General features: G+C 33.5%; 1 protein-coding gene and 1 long non-coding RNA gene across 9 annotated transcripts in view; both read left to right on the top strand.

Annotated features, from left to right (window-relative positions):
• Positions 1-27,814, top strand: part of celsr1a (cadherin EGF LAG seven-pass G-type receptor 1a) — a 141,605-nt gene that overhangs the window by 9,043 nt on the left and 104,748 nt on the right. The gene's annotated exons all lie outside the window — the stretch shown is intronic.
• Positions 18,211-26,855, top strand: LOC148679961 (uncharacterized). Its single transcript, XR_015942448.1, has 2 exons — positions 18,211-22,139; positions 23,529-26,855. It is a non-coding gene; the product is annotated as an uncharacterized LOC148679961 (long non-coding RNA).

Below are 27,814 nucleotides of genomic sequence, written 5' to 3'. Positions count from 1 at the left end.
CAAATAAGGCATTGATTAACCATTAATTATGGTGTTCAAATATTTTGCAGCCAGTTTAGACCAGTCATTTCATCCTATTTGAGTATAGTCAAAGTGAGTGTGTATGTATGTATGTATGTATGTATGTATGTATGTATATATATATATATATATATATATATATATATATATATATATATATATATATTTATATATATATTTTTTTTATAAATTTTTTTTATTTTTCCCTCTCACGCTAAGTCAAGCAAAAGTAGACTTATATAAATAGGTATTGCAAAAATGCATACGATCTTTAGAAAGTAAAAGTAAAAGCTGAATCCCAGACATTTGAAGAGATTTAGAAACCTCGACCTGGCGAATTTTAAGTCCCAAAAAGGCACGTCTCTGTGGGTCTGCAGAGCAAGTGAGACTGTCTTTGGGAGTGATGACAGGTCTCGTGCACACATAATGAAACAGGTAAATGAGAGAAGATTTTCCACTACTTAATCAATCACAGATGTTTGGTTGTAATGGGTGGTGTAAAAGGATGATAATAATAGTAAAAAAAAAAAATCAGTGACGCTTTCTATGAATCCAGCAGCTGTCAGTTTTCCTTCAGGACTACCTGTGGGTAAATTGGGTAATGAGCAGAGTAATTTGTTTGAAAATGACTGTCATGAGTCACGCTGCGTCATAATATATAGGCCAAATGTACAAAATCCTCTGAGCTTATTATCCTGAACGATCTGCATGAATACTTCTAAGTTGTAGAATCACTGTCCGCATGTGTTTTGCCAGCAGACGAGGTCAGGACTGGGTTGGCCAGCTGTGTCCTCAGATCTGCTCTCTGACATGCTCACAGCAGCTGTAAGAGACAGGCAGACAGGGGCTTTAATCACTGTAGAACTGGCACTGTCCTGTCCTCTGTCATTTGCATGCCATTAACTGAAGAGATCTCTTCAGTGCAGGTGTGACTGTCCTTCTGCCTCTTCTACACATGACCCTTGACCCAGCGAGATCATAGACATGCTGTGGGTCAAACACACTGCCCTGTCAAACATACTGCGCTTAATAGGAGGGCAGCTTTCTACTCAATAGATAAATATGGTTAAAAAGCTAAAAGAAAGTGTTATCTGTGTTGTTTCTTTATGATGATTGAATGAAAAGTTATTTCAAATTCAAACCAGAAGTTCAAACAATGAAAATTACCCTATAACTACTCTCTCAAGTAATTCTTGGTGTGTTTTTGTTAGATGAACTACATAGTTACCAGTATTTTTCACTTGAACCCCAGTTCTTCCATGTTGTTTAATGGTTTTGTGATAGTGGCTTTTATTTTGAAGCTTCCAAAAGCATAATTATCTGTTGTCAAGCCAACCCTTTTGCCTCCATGGGATTAACGCATTTCTAATGAAGCGGATCGATGAGTTTTTGTAACAGAAATATTTCAAAATTTTATAGAAATATATAATACTTCCTAGGGCTGGGTGATTCATTGAAAAGTAGTCAATATCGACATCTAGAAACTGTAATCTAATTTTTCCAGGTCAATTTTTTCAGTTACTTTCCCTACCATGTGTGGAGTCACGTAACCCCACTCGGGTATGATCGGGCGCAGCCTTTACAAGCTCACATATCTGCGCATCTCTCAAAAAACGCATTACATTGACAATGAGTGGAAGCTGCGCTAAATGTGAAAAGTGGAAGCTGTATATAAATATACATATATATAAATGTTTTCTATTACAATAAAATAAATATTTAAACAAAAATATTTGTTTACAGAAGATCCAAGAAATGCACTGTTTAAAATATTATTTACATGATATACAAGAGTTAATTTATTTAGAAGAGATACTGCTTATTTTCTACTTTTAATATGAGAAAATGTTTAAATTTGTTTCCAAAAGTGCAACTTGTTTATGTTCTGTTTTTTTAGTAAGAAAAATGAATCCGTTTGTTTAAGGCGATGTGTTTTAATTTCAGTTGTTCAGTGTTGATGTTCAATAGACAATCAGAGATAGTAGATAGTATGTGTTTCCTTTAATTACTTTAAAATCATGTAAAACACCTTTCATTCAAAAATCTCTCACTTGTAATACGTGAGCACATTTAATGTCTAAAATCAGTTTTTATTTAACAGGGACAATGCTCATTAATCAACAGTAAAACTGTAAATAAGCCAGAGTTAGCCACAAGGGCTGATTTTCATCTGTTTCATCTGTTCATCTGTTAACTATGAGGGCAAACAATAAAATAAAGAAAATAATTGTTCATTAATCTTAGTCGAGTTAAAATTTTCAGTTAATCAAGATTTCAATTTTAGGCCAAATTGCACAGCCTTAATATCGCCATGTCTAAAGGTGTATACTTTTATTTTAATGGATAAAATACAACAGTTTTGTTTAAGCGCACCAAAATATAGAGTCTATATTCACTGAGAAATGGCTAAAATGTTTACTCATGCTGTGGACTGCAAATAAAAATAAATAAAAAGTTTTTAAATTATATATAGTTATAAATATATAACTAATTAATTAAAAGTAAAATCAGGAATTTTTTGCTGCATTTTAACAAGTTTTGAATATATTTTGAATATATTTTTATTTCAGGTTTTTCAAGTTACGTTAACTTCCATGATAATGTTTTCATTTAGTTAATGATTATACACCAGTATAATCCATACACCAGTTAATTAAAGCCTTTAAAAAAAGTTACTATTTTACTTTTTGGACACTTTGTAGGGAACATCTTATGAAAACGTATGATTTATAAAACATATCAACACTTTCATACTAAATAGATATCTTATTCACCAAACCTTAAAGTAGGTACAAATTAACGCTGCACAATATATCGCAAAAGTATTGTTATCACGATAATATTATATGTGATATAAGTATTGCAGACACATGAAAAATAACATTCAATTCATGCATTGGTTGTTTATCTAAATTTGAAGAATCAGATTATGGGACTTTGCTATCTTTATCTCCATCTCCCCATAGGTGGCTGTTCTGCATCCAAATTAGAGCAGCACAATATATTCCACTAGTATCATTATCGTGGTAATAGTTAGTGCGATAAAAGTATCGCAGACGTGATAAATGACATTTATTTTATTGGTTGTTTATGTACATTTGACGAATCAGATAGGGCCTTGCTATCTTTATCCCCATCTCCCCATAAGTTGCTGTTCTGCATACAAGTTAGAACTGCACAATATATCGCAAAATATCGTTATCGCCGTAACAGTATGTGGGATCAGTTTTAATAATTTTATGCATTGATAATCTAAATTTGACCAACCAGATGACGTCTTACTATCTTGAGCCCCACCTCCCAGTAGTTACTGTTTTGCTATTGGCTGGAGCATCTCAAAGGTGAAATCAGAGCTGAATGTTTACACTATTGGTGGTAGCTGTGAAAAGAGAGAGGAAAATGACAACAACCAATCAGAGTGAGAATAGTTTTTGACTCATTCTTAGTTTTTTAAAGACTAAATGTTTGCACCTTGACACATTTTTGTAGTCTGAATTGGAATTGATTAGAATTAAAAATAATTGGATTATCTTCTTAAGAATTAAATAGATAATGTCTTTTACATGTTTATTTTAATATCATTAAATAAATAAATGATTAAAACACAAAGCTAATACTACTATGCAAATCGTAATATCTATCGTATATCGTAAGAAATATCATTATTGCAATACTCAACAACAACATTGCATATTTTTCCAGCACTGTGGAGCTCTAATACAAATTGACATGAGAGCGTGTTGGATATTTGGTGTTTTCAGATTCCGTTGCTGACATTCGGGCAGACATAACAACAAGTCTGGAGGTCTGTACAGATTAAACAAGCTCATTTTTTCCCGAAATGTTTCACTTTGCCTCCATTGCTATCTCTGTTCCAAGTGTTGTTAGATTACCAAGGCAAACTGTGTCAGCACTGTTCTCCTGATAGTCTTTTTTTCGGCTGCAGTTCCTCTTTTACGCCGTCCTTTATTAACAGACAGACAAATGGCTTCTGCTGTATCCGATACTAGCAATTTTGGTTAACCACACGTTTCTTTAGGATTTGTTGGTGTTTCTAAAGGTCTAAAGCGTTGTTTTCTAAAGAGGGCAAGCTCTGAAATCCTCCTCCTTTACATTCCTGATATGAGAGAACGGTTTAGAAGCTGGGGAAGCCGAACAATAATTAAGCTAAAATAACAGTGCGAGCTGTCTGCATCTCTGTTAAATGAGCGGGAAAGGAATTTGATTCATGTTTAATCTTGCAAGCTCATTTGAAGGTGGAGAGAGAAGACAGAGACAGTGACGAGATCCCCAATTGGTGCCAAGAGGACCAAACAATAAACGCTCAAACTTTGGGTCATTCGAGGGCAGCGTGCGTGAAAAAATGGACCAGTGTTGCACTCAAAAAACTTTGTTTAAAATACTTGTTTAAATTTAGCTGAAATAACACAATTCTTGTTTTTTTATTATTTTTTTAGCTTGATTGTTTTGTTCAATTCACTTAACTTTGTAAAAAAAAAACAACGAGTTGATTGTGTGGAAGCCAGCTATTTTTTACAGTGTGTGTTTTAGAAAGAGCCTTTGTAAGCTAATTATATGCTTTTGTTTGATTTTTTTTTTGTTTTCTTACTGAGAAATATAGATACACTTTTAATGTTAATGAATGTCAGTTGCTTATACATTATAGATTATTTTTTAATTTTATTTATTTATTTATTTTTGCAAACCGAAATGGGATGTTTTTGTTTCAAAACACACTGAAATCTAATTAAACTCTCTTTTATTTTAAAATAAACAAAAGTCTGTTTATAGTAACGTACAATGGAAGTGTGCAATTGAAGTGTGCCATTGCAAGACACTTAAAAGTCTAGTGAAGTGAATTTTTTTTATTGGCAAATTAATGTAATCTCAACTGAAAGATGAAGTGGAGACAGGACATGAGGTAGCTCTTCCTCTTAAAAAAAGAGCTCTGTTATTAATCACAGTTCTGTGCCATTTGCTTGGTTAGAAGATTTAATGAGAAACTAAAGTATGAGATGACTTTAAAAAATAATTCATTCATTTAGTCGGAAGTGATAAACTGCAAGCGTTAGATGTTTACAGTTGAAATCAGAATTATTAGCACCCTTTTTATTTATTATTTATTTAATAAATAAATGTATTTATTTATTATTATTATTTTTTATATATATATTTCCCAAATTATGTTTAAAAGAGCAAGGGAATTTTCACAGTATGTCTGATAATATTTTTCTTCTGGAGAAAGTCTTTTTTGTTTTATTTCAGCTAGAATAAAAGCTGTTTTTAATTTTTTAAAAAATATTTTAAGATCAAAATTATTAGCCCCTTTAAGCTATTTTTTCGCTAGTTTACAGAACAAACCATCATTATACAATAACAGCTAATTACCCATGCCTAGTTCACCTAATTAACCTAGTTACGCCTTTAAATGTCACTTTAGGCTGTAAAGAAGTGTCTTGAAAAATGTCTAGTAAAATATTATTTACTGTCATCATGGCAAAGATAAAATAAATCAGTTATTAGAAATGAGTTATTAATTATGTTTAGAAATGTGTTGAAAAAATCTCTCAGTTAAACAAAAATTGGGAAAAAAAAAAAAAAAACGGTTGAGCTAATAATTAGGGGGTTTAATAATTCTGACTTTAACTGTATAGTTTTCCATTTCTAAATGTCACTGTTTCGATGCACACTGGCTTATAGATAGCCTTAAAACAACCATATTGTTTTTTTACAACTAAGAAAAACTTTATTTTAATTTTCTTTATTTTTATTCTAACTTTATTTCAAATTTCTTTTAACGCAGAATTATACATACTTAGTGAAGAAAATGAATTCTTTCATGTAAAGTTGTGTTGCTTCATATATTCAGTTGTGTGAATTGAGCTTGTAGAGCTTCTGTTCTTCTTGAAGGAACTTTTCTGGTTTTGTAGTATCAATGTAATTCTCTTGGGTGGAGTTTGCTTAATGTAAACAGTACTTTGTGGGTAGTTCAGTAGCTGGTATTCTTGCACATAATGTGCATATGCATCGTAACTGGCTTTTACCGGTTTCACATGAGAGTGACGGTAGTAAAATATTAAATAAGTTTACAGATAGTTAATAAATCACTTTGTTTTTCTAGTGTCAAGGTAAAACTTTCAATGTTTATATATTAATATACTTACCAAAGCTGAAAAGGTCAGATGTTCAAAGATTTATTGGCCTTTTGATTTAGCAATTTGCTAAAATTATTCAGTGTTTTTTAAACAAAATGAGTAATTAATTAAAAACATGCAATGTATCAAAATTCATAATCACACTTTTTCCTGAAAAACAAAAGTTTAGCAAAATTAAGCAAGTCTGTGAATGGATCTTAATATATTTTGCTTGTTAAATATTTGGCAAAAATGTAATATTTAACCCTAGTTTTTTATTTCCTTAATAATTATTGTCACAAAATGTATCCCATGGCCACATTCCAAGATGTCGATTGCAAAATCCATTAAGCTCAAACTATGAAAGAAGACTTTGACACAAACCAAACCTGTTAATCACTACAAGAAGAGTAAAATATACTCATTATATTTAATTACATAAATTCAAACTGTGATTTTTATTTTTTTATGTCTGGGTTCGATCCAAGACATCACCAATTGCCAACTAGTTTTTGCTCCTACGCTTTAGACCTCATTGTGTCTTTTTTCCTCAATATTTAAGAGCTACTTTTAAATTGAGTGCTATGTATCAGCATTTCAATTAATAATTTGATAAAGGGAACTTATTGTGCGCACAATTGTTTAATACATTTTTATTTTCCATCCATCCATATATCAATCTTTGTTATCATTGTTTTTAGTATAAGAACTGCATGAACCATACCATACACAATAAGCACACCTAATATAACGTAGGAAGAGCATTTTATTTTTCAACTGCGTTTTTGTAAGTGTAATTGTAGCAAATATTAACACACATTTCTGCAATTGAGTGAATCATCTTGTGAAATTCTTGGAACTACAACTCACATCCGGCTTGACCGGTACAATGGAGGCAAATTAGATCATAAATTACAGGCTTTTTTATGCCCCAAAACCTCCATCTAGGTGCTTCTCAGAAAACGGCATTTCCTTTAGGCGATACTACTGAGATCTTAACAGTCATTCCACCTGTGTTCTTCAGAAACGTCACAGATGTTTGATGTTGTCCTACAACCCTTTGCATCGAATTCCTATAGGAACTAGTTTTTATCTTCATGCAATCGCAATTCGTCCTCAAACCCAACATCTGAAACTTTCTTGAAGAAATCCTACAAAGCATTGATTCACTGAAAGGCGGTATTTAGTGAAGAATGATGTACGATTTTTCTAAGCCTCTTTAAGTCTACACCGAACTCTCGCCCAGGATTAAATGGCTGTTTGTTCGGACAGATCTTTGGTTGTGCAGTCTGGACAAGTTGATCTAGTCATGGAGGTGCGCTTTTTAACTGAATCATTCTGACCTGTGAACTCGGGTGAAGTGGAGGTCTCATTCTCAGGGGTTAGATTTAAACTCCTACGCAATCCAGATCTGTGATTTTTTTTTTTTTTTTTTCCACCGGCTGGAAGTCGGAAGGGGAACCTGTTCGCGTGTAACACGACACACTTTCCGCTCTATCCCGACCCTATTCTGCTGCACATAAAAGATGTCTTTGTCCTTGACACTAAGGAGCTAGAAAAGCATCCATTTCAGCCAATGGCCAAAAAGTGTGACATTACATGTGTCCACTGATGACCGACTACTAGCACATTTGTAGAAATACTCCAAAGGCCATCCATGCAAAGCAGGTTAGGGATAATAAAATACCTTTTCAATCTTTCGATTTGTACATTTCTGAGAATTTTCCTCAGCATGCTTGAACTGGAACATTCTTTTCTTTAATAGCTGGTCTGTAATTCTATAGCATTGTTAATGCCAGTGTATGACAATGGCACTATATAATAGCAGAATGCATTTGATTACAAATACTTGCATGTTGGCTTTCCTGCTTCAGTAGTTTGAGCGACATGCTTTTGCTGTTGGAGTGTTTAGGCTCTTCTACGAGTAATGAAAGATGATACTGTGCTATTCAGCATGTTTTTAAGCTATGCATTGTGGGTACTATTACATCACTCTGATAAATATAGAAACAGAAACTCAGAATTTTATTTAATTTAATGAAATGTTATTTAATCAGTCATTTTATTTACGAATCAGTAGTGTTGTGGTAAAAAAAAATCAGCAGATCGATAAGCTGTGCATTGTAGGTACTATTACATCACTCTGATGAATGTAGAAATACAAAATTTAAAAATGCAAAACTCAAATTTTTTTATTTAAAGAAATGCAATTTAATCAGTATTTTTTTAAGAATTGGTAGAATTGTGTTTTAGAAATTAGTAGAAATTCAATAAATTGATTCTAAGATGTTTCTATATTATTCACTGGTATCTGTTGATGATGACGCTCTAGGCATACACTCACTTGTGCGTTGTTTATGTCACACATTGAATAATTTAAACTCTTATGTAATCTAGCTAAACCTTTTCTAAAGTTATTAATGATTGTTGTAAGTTCAAGTGGTATTTGTAAGGAATTAGAGGCAAGCAGAGTAAGGCTGTTCATAAAGCATATAGCATCACCTGCTGTTAAAAACAAAGCTCAGAATAAATTTAACAGAGAATAGCAATGCATTTAGAAAATCTCAGAACTGTTGCAGAATCATTTTTTCAAAAAAAAAATTTCCACAAAGAATTAAGGCTGCAGAATATATCTGAATGAAATAGAAATTAATTGTAAATGTGATTAATCAAAAGCTGTAATTGCCATGCACATCTTTTCAGGGAAGCATGGTTCTGTGATTAGTAGTAAATCTCCTCTGAAGTCTAGAAGGCACTCTTTAGCACAGACACTCTAAACACCCTTGAAGAAAACCAGGAAATAGCCGTATAGATTGTTGAATAAAACAAGGATTTAACTGCTTGTTTTTATTCAATCTGATTAATAATCAAATGACTATGGAATCATCTCACAAAATAATTTATTTTAAATACTCCACTGAAGTGAGTTTGGAGTAAAAACATGTGAACATACTTTGTTGTATAACATGCTTTCAGCTGAAGCTGCAACATAGATGATTATTCTTTATTTAATTATCTTGAGTTTAAATCATCTGTAATTATGGACATGATTTTCCATAGTTTGTTAACAGCTATGTTTCCAGACAAAGATCCAAATTATTAAAAAGCAAAAAGGTATTTAGTGTTATTAGAGAAACCACTGAGGGCCTTTTTTCTTTTATAATAAATTACTTGGGAAATGAAACGCAATAAATGTGACAGTTCTGGAGGTAGTAATAATATTATGATAATACAAAACCAATGCTATTGCACACTTTTAGACATTATTTGCAATGTGGTCGCTCCACTGGTTTGTCCATTAATGTCATCCAATCATACAAGTTTTTCTTATCACATGATCTTTAAAAAAACACACACACATTTTTTATGCTCTACTTTATCCAGGAAAAATGTTTAAATCATAGTTTATGCACATTTTTTTTCTATTTGGGTAAAGCGTTTATCTTACTCAGCTGTGCGCATACATTTTCAGTAATCGCAGATTGGTGTTTACATTAGGCAATTTTTTATCCAATATTCCAAAATGCACATAAAATATCTGGATGGAAACATAGCTCATGAACTACGACTCACATGCTGGAGATTTACAGCTGATTATAGAACCAGCTTTACTGACAAGATGCACACTTCAATTAATCGTTCAGCTCTAATAAGAAATATTTTACGAACAATTTGACGTCACTAATTTGCTCTGGCTTTATTTTATGAATGAGAACCAGTCAGGCTCTGCTTGGTAAAAGAAAATCAAATAAATTGAACATGCCGGTGGAAAAGTTAATTTTGGGCACAGGAAACAAAATAGTTTGGAAAAGTTTTTATCATTACCATTATAAATATTAGTTCACTGAAGTGAGCTATATAAAATGTTGAAAGACGGTATCTTTCACAGCTGTTTTCCAACACGACAACATGGAAATACTGGGAAAAAAATGTGACATTCCAGCCACTAACAAGTCAAGTCGTTGGTTAACCAAAAGTCACGAGAAGCCTGCAGGGTGTTTTGCATTTCAGTCTTTTTGTGCATTTTGAGATGCACTTTGTACTTTTCTGAACCTCCAGGCTAAGCTTAGCTAAGATGTACTGAATTTGTCTTGTCGTTAAGAGGTGTCAAGCCACCAATTTTTAGAAGGGCCGTCACCTCCTACAGGGGGGATGGTTTCACCCTCCCCCTGATTATACAGTCAACATAACCATCTCGTTCACGACCTTTCTCACCTCACAACGACGCTCAAAAACAAAGCCCTTTCTACTTGAACGTTCACAGCCAAACATGAGGTCGCCGTCTTAAATTACATTTACATTAAAGCAGGTTCTGTTTCATGATGGAGGCAGATATTCTCGCACAATGCTATTCTCTGTTCTGTTCTTAATCCGTGTTATTTGGAAAAATGATCTGTGAGCCATGGTAACCTTGGCCAGGACTGGTATTTTATTTATCTCTTGCCCCTAATGATAAGCTGGTTTGGTACGCTTGAATGCCAAGGATGGCTGAAGGAGAAATGAAAAATCTTTTTTGTTACAATTAAATAGTTGACATATAGGCTTTATATATAATCTATTTTCAAATTTACTCTTGTTATGATTAATTGATGCTAATTTGCATTTCTGAACCAAACCTTGTGCATTTCTTATTATGACACATTTAAATATATTGTATACTGTTTACTTTAATCAGTTAGATGTGTTATAAAAGGAAGAGCTGTAAAGTAAAGTGATTTATGGTGTTGTTCTGCTGTAGGGTTTTTGGCTAAAACAGATCATGGGTGATAATCTCTGTTCTTCTCAATGACATTTACCTAAAAAGGTCATGGAGGTCACATCTGGACTAAACCGTTTGGTTTTATGGCTATAGGGTCTGTGTAGCCTTATCATTACTAACACTCAAGCTCTTAAGAGAGGTCATCTGTTTTTCACACACATGCACACCCTTGTAAGGACTTTTTTTGATCCCCACAAGTTCAAAACTGACTGCTATTGCTCTTCATTTGGTGCTCAAAAGGAACACACACGTGCTTACACATTCTTGCAAACACTTACACACATATTTGCAAATGCATACACAAACACACATGCAAACACACATAAACATCATAGCTTTGACCACAAAATAAACTTTTATATATACAAATAAAAATAGGGGAATAATTGTAAACGATATTTGCAGACATTATTATTTATTTATTCATGAAACTGAAAAAATAAACTGTAAAAACTACAGTTAAATCATTCAATTGAATTAAATATATATTTTAATGAATTCAATTTAAACAAATCTATTTTCATTTAGGTTTGTCACGGTACTGGAATTTAAAAACCAATCGATACTGAAATAAAAATAAATAAATAAATAAATTTCCTGCTAACATTTGAGTGCTGGTTTTTAAACAGTGCTCATTTGCCATTGTGTTTACGTGCTCAACATAAATGACTGGGATTGGTCATGAAGATCATCGGTTTACCAAACTCACTGCTGTTTACTGAGTTTAGCCCCAGACACAGGGACACTGGAGCGCTTCAAAGTCACGTTGATAAGCTAACATATGAGCGATCCGCTGATGAAGCGCACTTCCAGTTGTCAGGGTTCTGCCACTCCAGCCTTGTAAGTTCTTGTTTTTGGTGGCAGAGTACGGACACTAGCTCTGTCTTGTCCTGTGTGTGGTGCTCGGCTTGAGTTTTCTCAGGTCGAGCACTCGCTTTCTGTCATTGTGTACCTGTCATTGTGTATTCTGTCATTGATGCGGGCGCACAGGGTCTATGCATGCTTAGGACGCGTGCTCTTGTACTCGTGTTTATGTTTTGATCTGTCGACATCGCGCTGTTTCATTCTTAGCGTCTCCATCTAGTTGGTTTTGGTTTTAGTTGGCGCGTAGTTGAAACATGCGGGTTGCATTTGTGTGAGCGCACGGTCAGGTGTGCTCGTGTCGTGCATCTGTTGGTTTGATCTAAGGATGTGGCTGAATGTTTACATTGTGGCCGCATGCTTTTGTGGTAGGCTTTAAGTGTTGTGCTTATGTGTTGTCTTGGGGTGGGAACAGATGGTTAATGAGTTCTCTCATTGGCTGCCTGTTCTAGTCTCGTTTTATGTGAGCACATGGCTTGTGTTGTCTTTTTGTGTCATGTGCTTTCCCATCTATTGTCTAGTTCCACGCTCCTTGTCAACCCATTATTAGTTTATTAGGTTCACCTGTTTGTGTGTTAATTTACTTCTGCTTATATTCTCCTCATATCTGCTGTCCTGTGCCAGTTCATCGTCTAAGTCGTCCTGTGCCGTCGTCATTCCAGTCCTGATCCCTGCCAGCCTGCTCAGTCTAGTTTGTCTTGATGTTTTTTTATTTTTTATTTATTATTAATGATTTCCCCCCTCTGGGTAGTTTCTTTTGCTGTTTATTTTATTTTATTGTTAATAAAACCCATATTATTTCTGCACTTGATTCCTCGCTCCTTTTCCCCACTAACTGATCCTGACACAAGTGTCACTGTATCTGTGGTTGCACGCAGTAAACAGTGGTAAGTTCAGTGAACCAATGACCAATCACAGTCATTTCTGTTCAGCATATAAATACAATGGCAAATCAGCGCTGTTTAAGAACATGCTCAAAAGTGCTCAAATGTTTGTAGGAAATGGATGTTTTTAAATTAGTAACGAATTCCAGTATTTTGGCAAACCCTATTTTCATTACTCTATACATGATTTTTTTTCTGTGTTACAGCAATGATAGTTTGTAAATGTTTTTACGGTTTGTTTCGTATTAAATGTTCTTGATTGAGCTATTTTTAATTTTTTTTACCTTTGCTGACTTTATTTACAATTTGATGTTCATGTTACAGTACTGTCCCATGGGCTTCTCCTCATTGCAGATACTCCTATAAAAAGCTGAGGGGGGGAGGCAGAAGGGGGTTTCCATGTCAATAGGATCTCCTGAATGAATGTGGGTCGTCAGATCTAGTGTAAGGGTCCAGCCCATTGTCCACACTGTTCCTAGGTGTTGCGGACTCGTCAGGGTGTCTCAGTTCACAAAGCCATTAATGGACTAACAGACAATGCGCTCAGACTGGAAGGGTTTCTATGGTCCTGATAAATGTAAAACGGCTTTCAACTGTTGGGTTGTTGGATGTTTTGTTGTCCATCTTTAGGTTCTCTTTTTATTTGTTAAAAGCAATCACCTTAGTGTTAATCGTTTGTTTTTTAACGTTAGGGTAATGTATGCTATGCAGTTTGGGTATTAGAGTGACAGATGTCTTTTATTATACCCATTAAAATTAACAGGAAAAGACTTTAATTTTCTTAAATAGTGGCTGGTCTTTTCACACAATCAATTAGTGCTTAATATTCTCCATCAAAAAAAAGTTGTTTAAATTTTAATTAAAATATAAATTTCTTCACATAAAAATGATTCCTTTCTGCTGATGTACACAGTAGAAAAGTTGACTTTAAATTGTATGGGAAGTTGCTGCACATTTTTTGTCATTTGACTCAACTTTTACCTCAATAACTGCACTTGACTCGATCTAAGTTGTCAACAAAAAAAAAGCTCTGTTGAAAGTTACCTTATAATTTTAATTTGAGTCAGTGTTTTTTTACGGTGTATAGTCAAGGCTGTATGTGCAGAGAAACGGGAAAACAATACATAATTGCATACACTTGAAAAAAATTGCTTGTCTTACTTTTTTCTTTTGATTTTAGCCCAAATATTTACAAATTCTTAAATAAAGAAGCATTTTCTAGAAGCATTTTCTAAAAATCTTGTCTTGTTGTAAAAAACAATATGCCAAATATTAGTGATTTTTTTCTTAGAACAAGCAAAATAATCTTTCAATGACAAAACTAAAACACACACTTAACAAGTTAAGCATGTTGTAAATGGAATTCTATATCTTCAAATGTACCATGAAGCTAGATTAGATGGCTAGCCAGGTAAGTTTTAGTTTAGTTTGCACCAATTCTGGGTTTTAGGTACCATGAATGTAGCTAAGCTCAGCTCAGTTGCTCCATTATAGCATGGCAACAAAGGGTGATTAAAGTCAAGCTGCCTTCATGTTTCCTAAAACCCAAGATTGGGGCAAACTAAGCTGAAAGTTAACTGGCTAGCCAGCTAATCCAGTTTCAAGGTATTTAGATATTTTTGGTGATAAGGTCACAAAAAGGCAATGTTTAACACGGTTTTGAGCATGTAGGCTTTCAGGGGGGATTTAGATTAGGAAATCACACTAAAGTAAGCTATTCATACTTTGCTGTGTTCTACCAAAATAAGTGGATTATTATCCAAAAACATAGTTGCCACTAATGATATTCACAGGAACATATCACTAATGATTATTTTTTATGATTATACACCGAATAAATATGTGAAAACACACACACAAATTAACAGTGTATATGATTTGTAAATGAATATGTTTGCCTTACCTATCCGGACAACTGTTCTGGTCAGTTTACTCGGTAGCTCACTCTGTAAGGTGTTGTAGCATTCAGGTTTGAGTACCACTAAGCATGGTTCCACAAAACAAAAATAAATAAATTGTAAAAATAAAAACTATGTAAAATCAAGGTTAAACTACATAGTGGTAATGCATTTTTTCATAAGTTTGCTGTTGAAAACACTGTTGGTTGGGTTTAGGAAAGGGTTTAGGTCATTGTTTTGCTGGTCAGGTGATCTGTACTATAAGCCCCACCTTCTCAGATATGTGTACAAGAAGGATGTGTATCTGAAACGTACAATAAAACACACCTTAAATAACATATTTCAAATTCGCGAAATTGTAGACAGCACCCTCTAGTGGATTTGTTGTCCTAAATGTGCAACAAAGTGTACCAGAAGCTACTTATTTTACATTTCACAATAATCTAGGCTGAGGTACGTATTTCCCATGATCCACGTAGCATGGGTTTCTTCTTTTTATAGTATTCGTTAAGTGCTCTATATGAAAAATAACTTGATTATTTTAATGTCAAAGTTTAGATTCAATTATATGTTACATATAAAATCGGATTCAATCATTGAATTACTTTCAGTCTTAAACTGCGAACACAGCTATTTTTGCAGCCTTCATATTTTTTTAAAAAATGAATTACAGTTAGAACTTGTAAGAACTTTGAAATGAACGTCTATTGGTAAACACGTTGAAAATTAGTGTACAAGCTGTCAACTAAATATAGAGCTCTTATATCAACTTTAACTTAACAGTCACTTCAGAAGTAACTCTTCTGTTTGCTTCCATCTGTTCTCATTCCAAAAGCATCCAATAAGGTTAATGAAAATCATGTCCCACATTACCAAGTCATGAATGAGGCTGTAGTACCTCAGCATATAATTGAGTACAAATAGAATTCCTCACTCTCGCATCAGTATTAAAAGCAAATGTTTTTAGTGAAAGCCATGCTTTTACCTGTGTGTAATAATAAAGATACAAAAATTTTTGACATGTGGTAGATTTTAAGACAGGTTCTTTGTGGTTAGCTAATTGTTTCTTGGGACTCTAGAGGAGTATTAACTGGTCACCTGACATGAAATACTACAACTCTGACATATCTCATAAATTAACTAGGTCTGTCACAAACCAGTTACATCATTCTGAAGTTCAAAGTGCCAGTCCCAATGCAGCCAAAATTATTAACACTTTATGCTTTGTCAGGCTTCCTTTAGGAGAACGGATTTGATAATGATTATAAAACAAGTGTAGAATACTATTTTTACCAACCACAATTCTATAAATTGGCTAGTTTGATTGTATGCTTTTTTTATGCTTATATGAGTATTTGCAACAAAGTAAATGCTACTAATTTTTAGAGGAAATTAAACAAAAAATTTTGTGTTGGTAGTAACAAACTGGTGTAAAGTTGGAATTAATTAAATGATTGTAAAATTAGATTTTTATTCTTTTAAATTGTTTTAATAAATTTAAATATAGGCCATGGCTTTGGTTATCTGGTTATCTTTTATACTTTGTTTTGGCTAATAGGAGTTCTGAATGGCTTGCAATGTAAAAAATAGTAGTCAAAATGGCTCAAAATGGCTGATGAGTAGAAAAAGTTTATTTCAAACCCTGGTAGTTGGTTATTAACATGCAAATACATACATCTTTTGATGGCATTTTTGTTTAGATTTTGTTGAGACTATTATACAATATATCTACACAATATATCATCTCAGTATTGAATTGATATCACAATGTGCACAACCACAATGGGTTATATTTGACCAGGAGCCACAGAGAAATCACATGTGATTTGTGGAGCAATTGCAAATGTAACCATCAAGTTACATTCAGTTACCTTTAGCATTCACACAAGAAAACCTTAATATTTGTAATGCAATGTCAATTTTTTTCCAATATAAGGCATCCCTACTAGACGTTACTTTGTGTTATTTTGATATGTGTTGCTCTCCATAGTCAATTTTCACCCACATTTGGTGGGTGTTAATTTCAATTCCCACCAGAAACCAGTCATATTAGAGAATTGTGTCTTCTGTATACTGGCATAGAGGTACTTTCAAGGGTTAAGGCAATGTTCTTTCTTAATCCTGTCCTTCTGCAAAAGCCCCCCACATGCGCCCCCTTGTCTGGTCACTCAGGCAGGGTTTCAGCTCAGGTTTAATGGCCCCTCAGTCATCTTTGTCACGTTAGGAATGAGTTTTCTATACAGAGACAGATGAATTTGCATTCAGTCCTGTCCCAACACTTATGCTATGCCTTAAAAGTATGTGTTGTTTTGTGATTTTAAAAACTACATACTTTGTACTTAGGAGAGCTTTGGGATATATTAGTGCATCAACACACTCTTCTGTTGCTCAGTTACATGCCCTGTCAACCATATTGTCACATATTTTACATATTGCTCAGAATTCATTCCCATATTAGAGATGAAGTTGTATGTTAGAAGCTATGGTTGTCAAAAGAATCAAGTTTGGTACTGACATTTAAAATGAACGTCCATTGCCCACAAACATTTGAGCGTTTTAGGCACGTTCTTAAACACAGCTCAACACAACTATATTGTGTTCACGTTCTCAACAAATATGTCTGTGATTGTCTGTGAAGGTCATAAGTTTACCACTCAGCACCACTGTTCACCAAGTGCAAATGTAGTGTATTTCAAAGCCTCGTATAGTGCTCAAATATTAACGGGAAATCAATGTTTTTTTAATTTTATTTCAGTACTGTAACCTAAGTCGATACTTTTGTCAACCCTATTAGAAGCTGTACAAATATCATGTCTAAAAACACTTGCACCACTTCCTCCAAAAATTTCAGTGCACTCACAAGCTTGAGCTCGTGTAAGCAACCAGCCAACCAGCTGCATTCTCCAAAAAGACATTCAAACCCCATCTGTGTCCCTGAAAACCGTTATACTGAATTGTGTATACAAAGTTGATGACGTGAACTAGATTGATTCTTGTCACATAACGCGTGATGTGTTTGCGGCATTATTAAATGTTGAAATGTTATCCTCTGGAGCACCTGGAAAAATAATGCTTGTCGCACCGCACTAACATGATGATTTTTATTAGATTGCTGCATGTCTACATTTAAAATAACGAATTTGTATGTGCTAAAGACACAATATGTGAAAGGCCACTTAATCTCAAGTCTTTTACACAGAGAAATCTTATGGTTTTGTATAACTGTGCATTCAAAGTTAATGACCAAACGTGTCCTTATAAAACTTTGCAATGTTATCGCAGATGCAATGCAACACATAGAACAATAGATCAATGCTTTTCATCACAGTTGATATTAATCATTCAAGGAACTTTATCTAGGCCTCTCCATTTAACTGTCAGTTATGCTAAGTTTGTAGGTTTTTAAAATGTTTGTTTTTATCCATGTTTGTAGTTCCAGTTAAATTCACATACAATCTGCAATGTCTTGTGGGTAATAGCCCCATGAATATGCATTGATCTGCACTTTGAATTTTACAATTAAATGACAAACCAGCCTGGTAACTTTGCAATACTCTGGATTTTATTTTTTAAATATTAATTAGCAGGGATAGTATCCAAACTGAAATCCAGCATTTGGATATTTTTGAAAAGACTAAATATTTTATATCAATTATACAGTTGAATTCAGAATTATTAGCCCCCTTTGATTTTTTTTCTTTTTAAAATATTTTCCCAAATGATGTTTAGCAGAGCAAGAAAATTTACAGTTTGTCTGATAAATTTTTTTTTTTCTTCTGGAGAAAGTCTTGTTTGTTTTATTTTGGCTAGAATAAAAGCAGTTTTTAATTTTTTAAACATTTTAAGGTCAAAACCTTTAAAGGCCTAGCTCACCTAATAACCTAGTTAAGCCTTTAAATGTCACTTTAATCTGTATAGAAGTGTCTTTTAAAATATCTAGTCAAATATTATTTACTGTCATCATAGAAAACATAAAATAAATCAGTTACTAGAAATGAGGTATCAAAACTATTATGTTTAGAAATGTGTTAAAAAATCTCTCCATTAAACAGAAATTGGGGGAAAAAAAACAGCGGGGCTAATGATTCTGACTTCAACGATGTGTCTCAGACTTTCTTCTTAAAAAGAAATGTATGTCGTACACACACTGATACATCTGCACATATTTATTTATGTATTTATGGTGGCACGGTGGCTCAGTAGTTAGTTGCCTCACAGTAAGCCTCACTGTTGCCTCACAGTAAGAAAATTGCTAGTTTGAGCCCCAGCTTGGTCAGTTTGCATTTCTGTGTGGAGTTTGCATGTTTTCCCGTACAGTCCAAAGATATGCGCTATAAAATAATTGAATAAACTAAATTGGCTGAAGTCTATATGTGTGAATAAGTGTGTGTATGGATGTTTCCCAGTGCTGGGTTGCAGCTGGAAGGGCATCCAGCCTGTAAAACATATGCTGGATGAATAAAGGGACTAAGCCAAAGGGAAATGAATAAATTTATGTGTGTATTTATTTGTGCTTAATAATTATACACAGAACACACACAATTATTATGTAAATTATGTATCATTATGTGAAATAAATATAATTTCATATGATTAGTTGTAATTAATTGGATAATAGCACTATTCCTCTCCATAAAATTATGCAAATAGTCTTGAAATAATTGAGAGCCAAGAATGGTTTTGAGGTATAAACTAAATTTCAATTGCAACTCAAATTGTACAGTTTTAGAAACATTTGAGGAAGTTTCAGTTTAGATTAAATACGGGATGCTTATGGTTGTATTAGCACATCCGAGCGGTTTTAGACATTATTAACATCCACTCTAAGAGTTTGTAGGAGACACCCGTGAGAAAACTGGGAACGAAAGAACAGATCTAATGGGTGTGAAACAATTGATATAATTAAGAAAACCCCATTTGTGACGAATGCAAATCTCTCAGTGTGGATAACGCATTTGGTCATTGTTTAAAACAATGGGTCTTTTTCCTTTCGTTAGGATGCTTATCAAACTCATGTTATCACTCCACGAGGGAAACTCTGTTTGCACAGAGGGTGTGCTGTTTATATTGGCCTAAATTACCCACAATGCACCAGCGGACTTCAGTCTTGAATCTTTAGAATGCACTTTAAAAAATGCAGAGTTCCTCACAATTTATTCATGTTGTCCCAGCTCAATTCGATTAAGTTAACTTAACAGTGAGTTAAACATACATCAATTAAGTTGACCCCAGAAAATCTCAAGGGCTGTGTTGTTTCAGCTGATTTTAAATAAGTAGTTTGAATAAGCATGCAGCATGTTTGAGAGTGTAGTTAGATTGACTCTAAGATCCTGTGTAACACATTGTAAAATTTGATATATTTTTTTATATACTTAAATTACTATAATTACCATGCTGATAGTATTACAAATATCATACCGCATACCGCAAGTCAAACCTCTCTCTCTTTTCCTTTGTTACTCTTCCCTAAACTAAAAGTAGCATGTGTCAGCATCCTGTTATCCTCCTTACAAACCCACCCCACACACACAGTGTCATGGTTACTGCTGTGCTTGCTTAGTCATTTGGCTCAATGGTTTTGTGTTGGCTCTAAATCACACAGAAATTAAATGTTGCCATGCTGTTCTCAAAGAAAAAAAAAAGCTTACTTTTAATTGTGAGAACATTTCACTTACGTTTTTTACTTAATTGTGAGAACATTTCCTAGACTCATCAGCGTTTATGTGCATTTTCGCGTTATTAAGCATAGGAACACTAAGTTCATTTAAGGCAATGGGTTTATTTGGCTTTTTTTTTTTTTTTAATAAACTGATACTAAACTGATGGCTTTTTAAAGTGGTTAAATATGGTCACTTATGAGCATAAGTTATAGCTCATTGGTAAGGCTGTAAATGTGAGTCCTATAACTGTGCAAATTTGTGTTAATGGGCCAGGTGGGTATTGCCAGTCATTTTAAAATGGCCACTTAACTGACTTAGCTTTATATATTAAGCTGTTTATGCTAAATAGTAGCAAAGACATCAATAAACAGCCAAATAAGTATTTTGTTAAGTCTGTTTTTAGTTCCCATTACTGTAAGTGTATTTTTAGGCCGGTCAATTGTATTAAGTTTAATTTGATTCTTTCTTATCAAATAATAATAAATAATAAAAAAAAACTTAAATCAAATAAAACTAAACTAAAAAGCAATTTTCATCCATGCAGTCAGCTTTGTTATGGAAAAGTATCTTGCAAGAAACAAATTCGAGTAGTGTCAAAAATATTGATACATATTAATGCTGTAATATTTAAAATAATACAATCTTGCTTTAGGGTTGGACTTAAGGACTGCTGAGGTACCTGATAGAAGCGTTCTATGATTTAGTCATTTTCCCCCCTTTTTACTTTATTTACATTTAATGTTGTGGAATGTGTTTGAAGTATCAAATATAGATATTTTTTAAGGTATCATGTCAATGTTATAAATTCCAACATTGTGACAATACTAAACGTGAGTTACACTTACATGGAAATCTGGTCATTCCTTCTGTGTGGGATAAAAATAGAAAGAGAGCTGATGAGGGCGAGTGGTGAATGAGGGTATGGAGGGATATTAGATCCCTAAGGGAAAAAAGGGGACAGCGGGGCAGGAGTTAACCTGCTCATTCACTAGAGGTTAGCACCAGTGAACTGTGTCCACACGGTTACTAAGACGCTAAACCCACATGGCCCAAACCTTTAACACACCCACTCTGAGCAGTTCTGCATTTTAAAACCTACAAACATAGCAGAGTCTGTTGTGTACTCAGTGTTTCAATGTCTAGTTTTTGAGTACAATGTGGATGATCAAATGGGTGAAAATACTCTGAGGGTTGCTACGATAAGATATTTTGAATGTCTGAAATAATAAATAATAAAAAGCACAATAAACACTTGCAAGGAAGCGCCTTTCTGTTTTTGACTCAAATATAAATTGCATTCTCAGAACTAACACAAGGGCTGCTATAGTGGCTTAACCATCATTTTATGGTCCTTTATAACTAAGTATAATTTCATTTTTGTCAACTTCAGTGATGTATATTTAGCTTGCTATATACCAATCAAAATTTCTGAATAAAAACGATATGATGGCCAGTGTTGTACTAGATACTTTTCGCAATTAGTAACTGAATTGATAATGTAATTACATCAGTATAAACATAACTGATTACCAGGAAAAATAGCTATCAAGTTACTTTTTAAAAGAAAAAAAAAATGTCAACACTTGGCTGTACCCTATGATTGACTTGTTTTGCTACCATTGATTAGGCTATTTCGGTGCAATATATAACACTTTTTAGCCTATAATTATATAATAACTTTCAAAAAGTAATTAAAGTTACTAGTTACTTTACACAAATAGCAACTGAGTTAGTATTTGAATTACATCATTATAAAAGTAACTAGGTGACGCAGTGGCGCAGTAGGTAGTGCAGTAGGCAGGAAGAAGGTCGCTGGTTCAAGCTGGTTCGAGCCTCGGCTGGGTCAGTTGACGTTTCTGTGAGGAGTTTGCATGTTCTCCCTGTGTTTCCTCCATGTGTTCCGGTTTCCCCCACAGTCCAAAGTAGGGTTGTAACAATATACCGGTATGACGGTCTACCACGATTTGAACGTGCACGATTATCATACCATGAACAATTGCATATCAACGGTTTTAACCCTTAAAGACCGAGACAGCCGCCCGCGGCTAAAAATAAGTATTGCTCTTAAATGTTTAATAACTATTGATCCGCTGATCCGATTCATACAATTCAAAGATTGGCATAAAGAAGAGAATCTCAGCTTTTCAGTGCTGTACATAACATTCACATAACATTCGCGGACATTCAGAGGCTCCGGAATCAGTGCGATTACGTCATCAACATTTGACAACGCTGATTTGACAAAGAAACGCTCGTCACTGTGTCTCCGGACAAACCAGACATGATACATTGATGCATTGTCCCTCCTCCATGCCCAGATTGGTTCAAACTCGCTATATCACAACCAATAAGCATAGGTTTCGCTTTTGTTTGTGGACCAACAATGAGCTTTTTGAACAACACGGAATGAGAGATAGGCATACATTTATGCGCGGCTAAATAAAACGCAAAAAAAAAAAGTTTTGCATGAAATAATTCTCATACTAAGTACTTTTGCATGCACAGCAGCACAGAAACATGACAAAACAGTGACACAGCAAAGACGAATTGCTGCTCTTGCTGTTTTCAAAAGACGCAAATGAAGGTGCAGCTGTTTGTCTGCATTGCAGACAACCATATCCAAATCCATATCCACAGACAACCATATCCATGCTGGCACATAAAACCTAAGGATGTTCCATATTGAATCTAGTTTCGTTATGTAACTATTTATAGTATAGTAAATATTTATATCTATTTTTTTACTGAGGATTTGCACCATGTTTATTTGGACTTTGACACATTATTTATTATTTTCTTATTTTTTTATTTGTTCATTGTACAAGTGGACACATTCTCTCACCTCAGCGGTCAAGATTAAGTCCTGAAAATCTCAACATGTTTACATTTCTTCATCACAACCTAGACTGAAAAAAAACAACGCTTTAAATACATGTTTACAGCCATAAACTTGGTATTGCACTTTTGGTCTCTCATTTATCCTGCTTATAAGGAAGGACAGTTTAAGTTTATTTTTGTCTAATCTTAAAAGACCTTGCTTGTTTATTCCTTCTAATTTAATTTATTAAAATGGGAGATTTTTCAGTTTATTGTTATAAAAGACTTCTATAGTTCTATTAAAATGGTTCTTTCAAAAGTTTGTTGAAATAAAACCTTTGTTCAGTCAGAAAACGTGTTCTTATTCTTTTCAGGGTCTATGCTATGAGAATTACTATTTAATACCGTATACCGCGAAACCGTCAAACCATGGTATTGTTTTAGACGATTATCATACCGTAAAAAAATCATACCGTTACAACCCTAGTCCAAAGACTTGCGGTAAAGGTGAATTGGGTTGGCTAAATTATCCGTAGTGTGTGAATGAGTGTGTGTGGATGTTTCCCAGAGATGAGTTGTGGCTGGAAGGGCATTCGCTGCATAAAAACGTGCTGGATAAGTTGGCGGTTCATTCCACTGTGGCGACCCCCGATTAATAAAAGGACTAAGCCTTAAAGAAAATGAATGAATGAATGAATGAATGAATGAATGAATGAATGAATAAAAAAGTAACTAGTTACAAGAGAAGATAACTTTTTAGTTACTTTTTAAAATAAAAAAATGTCAACATTTGAATGTCTGCGACAATTGAATTGTTTTTTCTACTATTAATTCAGCTATTTCGCAGCATTATACATAAAAAAGTAAATATAATTACTATAGATACTATTCACAATATCCACAAATAGTAACTCAGTTAGTAATGGAATTACATCATTATAAAAGTAACTAAAGTAACTAAAAAGTAACAAGTAACTTTTTTAAACTTTTTAAAGAGAAAAAAAAATATTCAACGCAATCTAGAATATATAGTAATTTTATAATTACTTTAACTGAATTACAAAATTTTTAAAAAGTAACTAATTAGCAGGGAAAGTAACTTTTGAGTTACCCATATAATAATAATAATAAAAAAAATGTCAACACTTACAATATTTGCAGCGCTTGACTAGTTTTGCCACTACATATTTAGGTTGTTTTCAGATAGAGGGCAGGAAGTGATTCTTCTGCATAGAAATTGCTATCAGAACATTAAAACATTTCTGTTTTATGTTGTTTATAATTGTTTAAAATCGGCCAAAATGAGAAATGCTGAACAGCTTTTATAGAACTTCAAAAGGTTTTGCTCATAAAGGGAGGAAAGTTCAAGAAACTGACTGAAAACAGAAGCCAAGGCAGCATGTTACATTTTTTTTAAAATACATTCATGTGTACAAACTCTTTTTGAACTCGATAATTTGTTTTAGAGCACCAATGATTATATACAGGCCTAGCTATATGTATAAATATGTTCATGTGTTGTATAAAAAGCATACCTACACCACCACACTTAAACAAAATCCAGGAAAATATAAGAAAACATGTAATTGCTGCAAAGAAATCTGACTTGCTTTACAATAATCCATGTCTTTACTGGCGTTTCGGCGGATTACACAACTGTAATGTTAACATCTATATGCACAGCATGTAAATATTTGTTTACATTTACATTTATTCATTTAGCAGACGCTTTTATCCAAAGCGACTTACAAATGAAGACAAGGAAGTTGATGGTAATTCATTAAGTTCATTCCCCCTTACAAAAATAATGCAATAATAATATAGACTGTGTGTCCATGCATGCATGGGTAAAAATACTATAGTAATTTATTATAAACATGTTTTTGAACCACATCGTAAAGTGTATAATGTGTACAACTTTGTTAATGAATGCTACAGAACACGAAAGCATAGTAAACTGATAAACTGTAATAATAACATTAGTGTAAACTGTGGTGTTGTGATGGTGTATAATTAAAGTGAAGAAAACTGAAGCCTATTGAATAATTAGTTTTTACTACAGTTGTGTTGTACCACACCAACAATATAATTACTACGACAGTTTAATTTAGGTAATTATCTATAATATGCTTCCAAACACTATAGTATTTACTATAGTATTTTTCATGTAACGTAATAGCCTATACAGTATATACCGCCTTAATGACAAATATATTTTAGTTTAGTAGAAAACTCATCCCTCGTTGATAAAAGTATTCATTTGCAATATATGTGGTTATTTTCTATTTATATCTCCTTTAAAATATGGTTTAAATCGCAAAATACAGACTTTGTGCGTCACCAGAACCACGTGACTAAAACAACCTTTTTGCTTTATTATTTAATGCCAGATTTTATTGTCAGTATGGTAGTGTTGTTGTATTGTGGAAATCAGTAATGTGTTTGATGTCTTGTTACTGAATAAAGTAACTCTGTTAGTGACATCATTTATTCATAACACCGTTATTTATATCACTGATGCTGGCACAATTTTTGTTGTAAACTCTATTGTCTCCTCATGTTTTAAAGTTTGCTCAAAATGCACATAAATGCGCACTTCAGGACTGTGCTCGCAGCGTGTTGATTTGAAGTGTACGTATATAATACCTTTGCGACCTAGTAGTTTACTGATTGTTAAATTTCCTCTTCAAAGTCACCCACCCATGTACCTCCTCATGACTTTTAGTGCCAAGTGTATCGGTTGCAATGTCATTAGATCTCCCTCTCTTTTTCGTTCTCTCTCTCTCTCTCATTTTCTCTCTTGCCATGCCGGTGTTTGGTTACGGACATTGTTAAGCCTGGTTACTGATAAACAGGGTGCTTAGTTACCAGCCCCCGGATGGTTGGCTCTTTTCAAAAGGAGAAAAAAAGCGTTGCCGGGAGAAAGAAGGAACTTGTGTACATTTGAAAAAATCCCAGATGAATTAGGAGGCATTTCCATACCCGTTACGAGCATATAAGTCAGACCCTCAATTTCTTAGTTGCCCTCGGCCCGTTGTGAAAAAAAAACGCCACTCACTGTTTAATGATGTGCTACATCCACAACTGACCGCTTTGTTGGAAGCACTGGAACGCTGCCTTGAATGTTGTGTGTTTCTGGAAAATATGCTTGGAGAATGTTGTGGTTTAGATGTGTTGTATAATTTTTTTTGTGGTCTATATCCACAAGTTACTTGATATACAGCAAAATATCTCACATTTCTTGCGTAATGTCTGTTGTCTGGTTTGGAAATGATGTAAAACGATAATTATTAGCTCCCCTGAATTATTCACCCCCCTGTTTTATTTTTTTTCCCCAATTTCTGTTTAACGAAGATTTTTTTCAACAGATTTCTAAACATGATAGTTTTAATAACTCATTTCTAATTTTCTAACAACTGATTTATTTTATTTTTGCCATGATGACAGTAAATAATATTTGACTAGATATTTTTCAAGACACTTCTATACAGCTGATACAACAGCATACAAGCGACATTTAAAGGCTTAACTAGTTAATATGGTTAACTAGGCAATTTAGGGTAATTAGTCAAGTTATTGTATAATGATGGTTCGTTTTGTAGACTATCGTAAAAAATGTATAGCTTAAAGGTGCTTATAATTTTGTCCCTAAATAGTTTTTAAAAAATTAAAAACTACTTTTATTCTAGCCAAAATGAAACAAAAAAGACATTCTTCAGAAGAAAAAAATATTATCAGATATACTGTGAAAATGTCCTTGCTCTGTTAAACATTTTTTGGGAAATACTTAAAAGAGAAACAAACAAAAAAAAAAAAAGAAATCAAGGGGGGCTAATAATCCTGACTTCAACATATATATATGCTATTTCTGTGCAAAATTGTGTTAAAAATCTTCCGTTTTATGCAGAACCATTTTGGGAGTATCATAACTAAAGCCCTAATATATGAAATAATAGGTAATTCCTTTTTAACTTTTATTTAATGTGTACAATGCAAATCTAATTAAATCCACTTTATTTGGTAAACAAAGCAGATCTCAAATAATGTTGGAACTAAAAGACCAAAAGTATTACTTTACAAACTGTATTGTAAATAAATAATATGAATATGTTCATATTGGTCAATAATATTACTGTAATTCATTTAAAAACAAAATTAATATAAATTTACACACATTTACACAAGTAAATAAAAAGAATCAATGATGGTCTTTGAATCTGCAAAATTTCCGCGCACAGATTCCATCTGGGCCTAGTTATAGGTGATTGATTAATGGTTAAAAAAATAAAATTGATGAACAAACTGAAATGATGTATTTTAGAAACAGTTGAGTCTACATATATATTTGATGATGGATAAAAAACGTGATTAAAATAATTGAATACAATTGATTGCTTTTTTAGTGACTATAAAAGTAACTAATTACCAGGTAAAGTAACTATTGCCTTACTGTACATATTTTACATATTGGCAAAAAAAGTTACTTATTTGTACAAAGTTTCTGAATTGCAGTCATTCAAAGGAGGACATTTTAGAAAATGTAAATATTCATATGAATTAGCCACTAAATCAAAAAGTTGTCAAGAGAAATGTGTTGGAATCACTCTGAAAGCCTGCAATGTAGTATTACAACAAAGAGAAATGTGCTTTACCACACACACACACAAAGACTTTGCTACAAAACCTATAAAGACCTAAATAAACAAAATGAAGAATGAGGAAGCAATAAAATGTAATATTTAGATTTAATGGTTTGGAGACATCTCTCACTTCCAAATAT

Source organism: Danio rerio, chromosome 4 (genome assembly GCF_052040795.2).
Source record: "Danio rerio strain M-AB ecotype USA chromosome 4, GRCz13ab, whole genome shotgun sequence".
Taxonomy (NCBI): Eukaryota; Metazoa; Chordata; class Actinopteri; order Cypriniformes; family Danionidae; genus Danio; species Danio rerio.
This window is presented reverse-complemented; position numbering and strand designations above follow the sequence as displayed.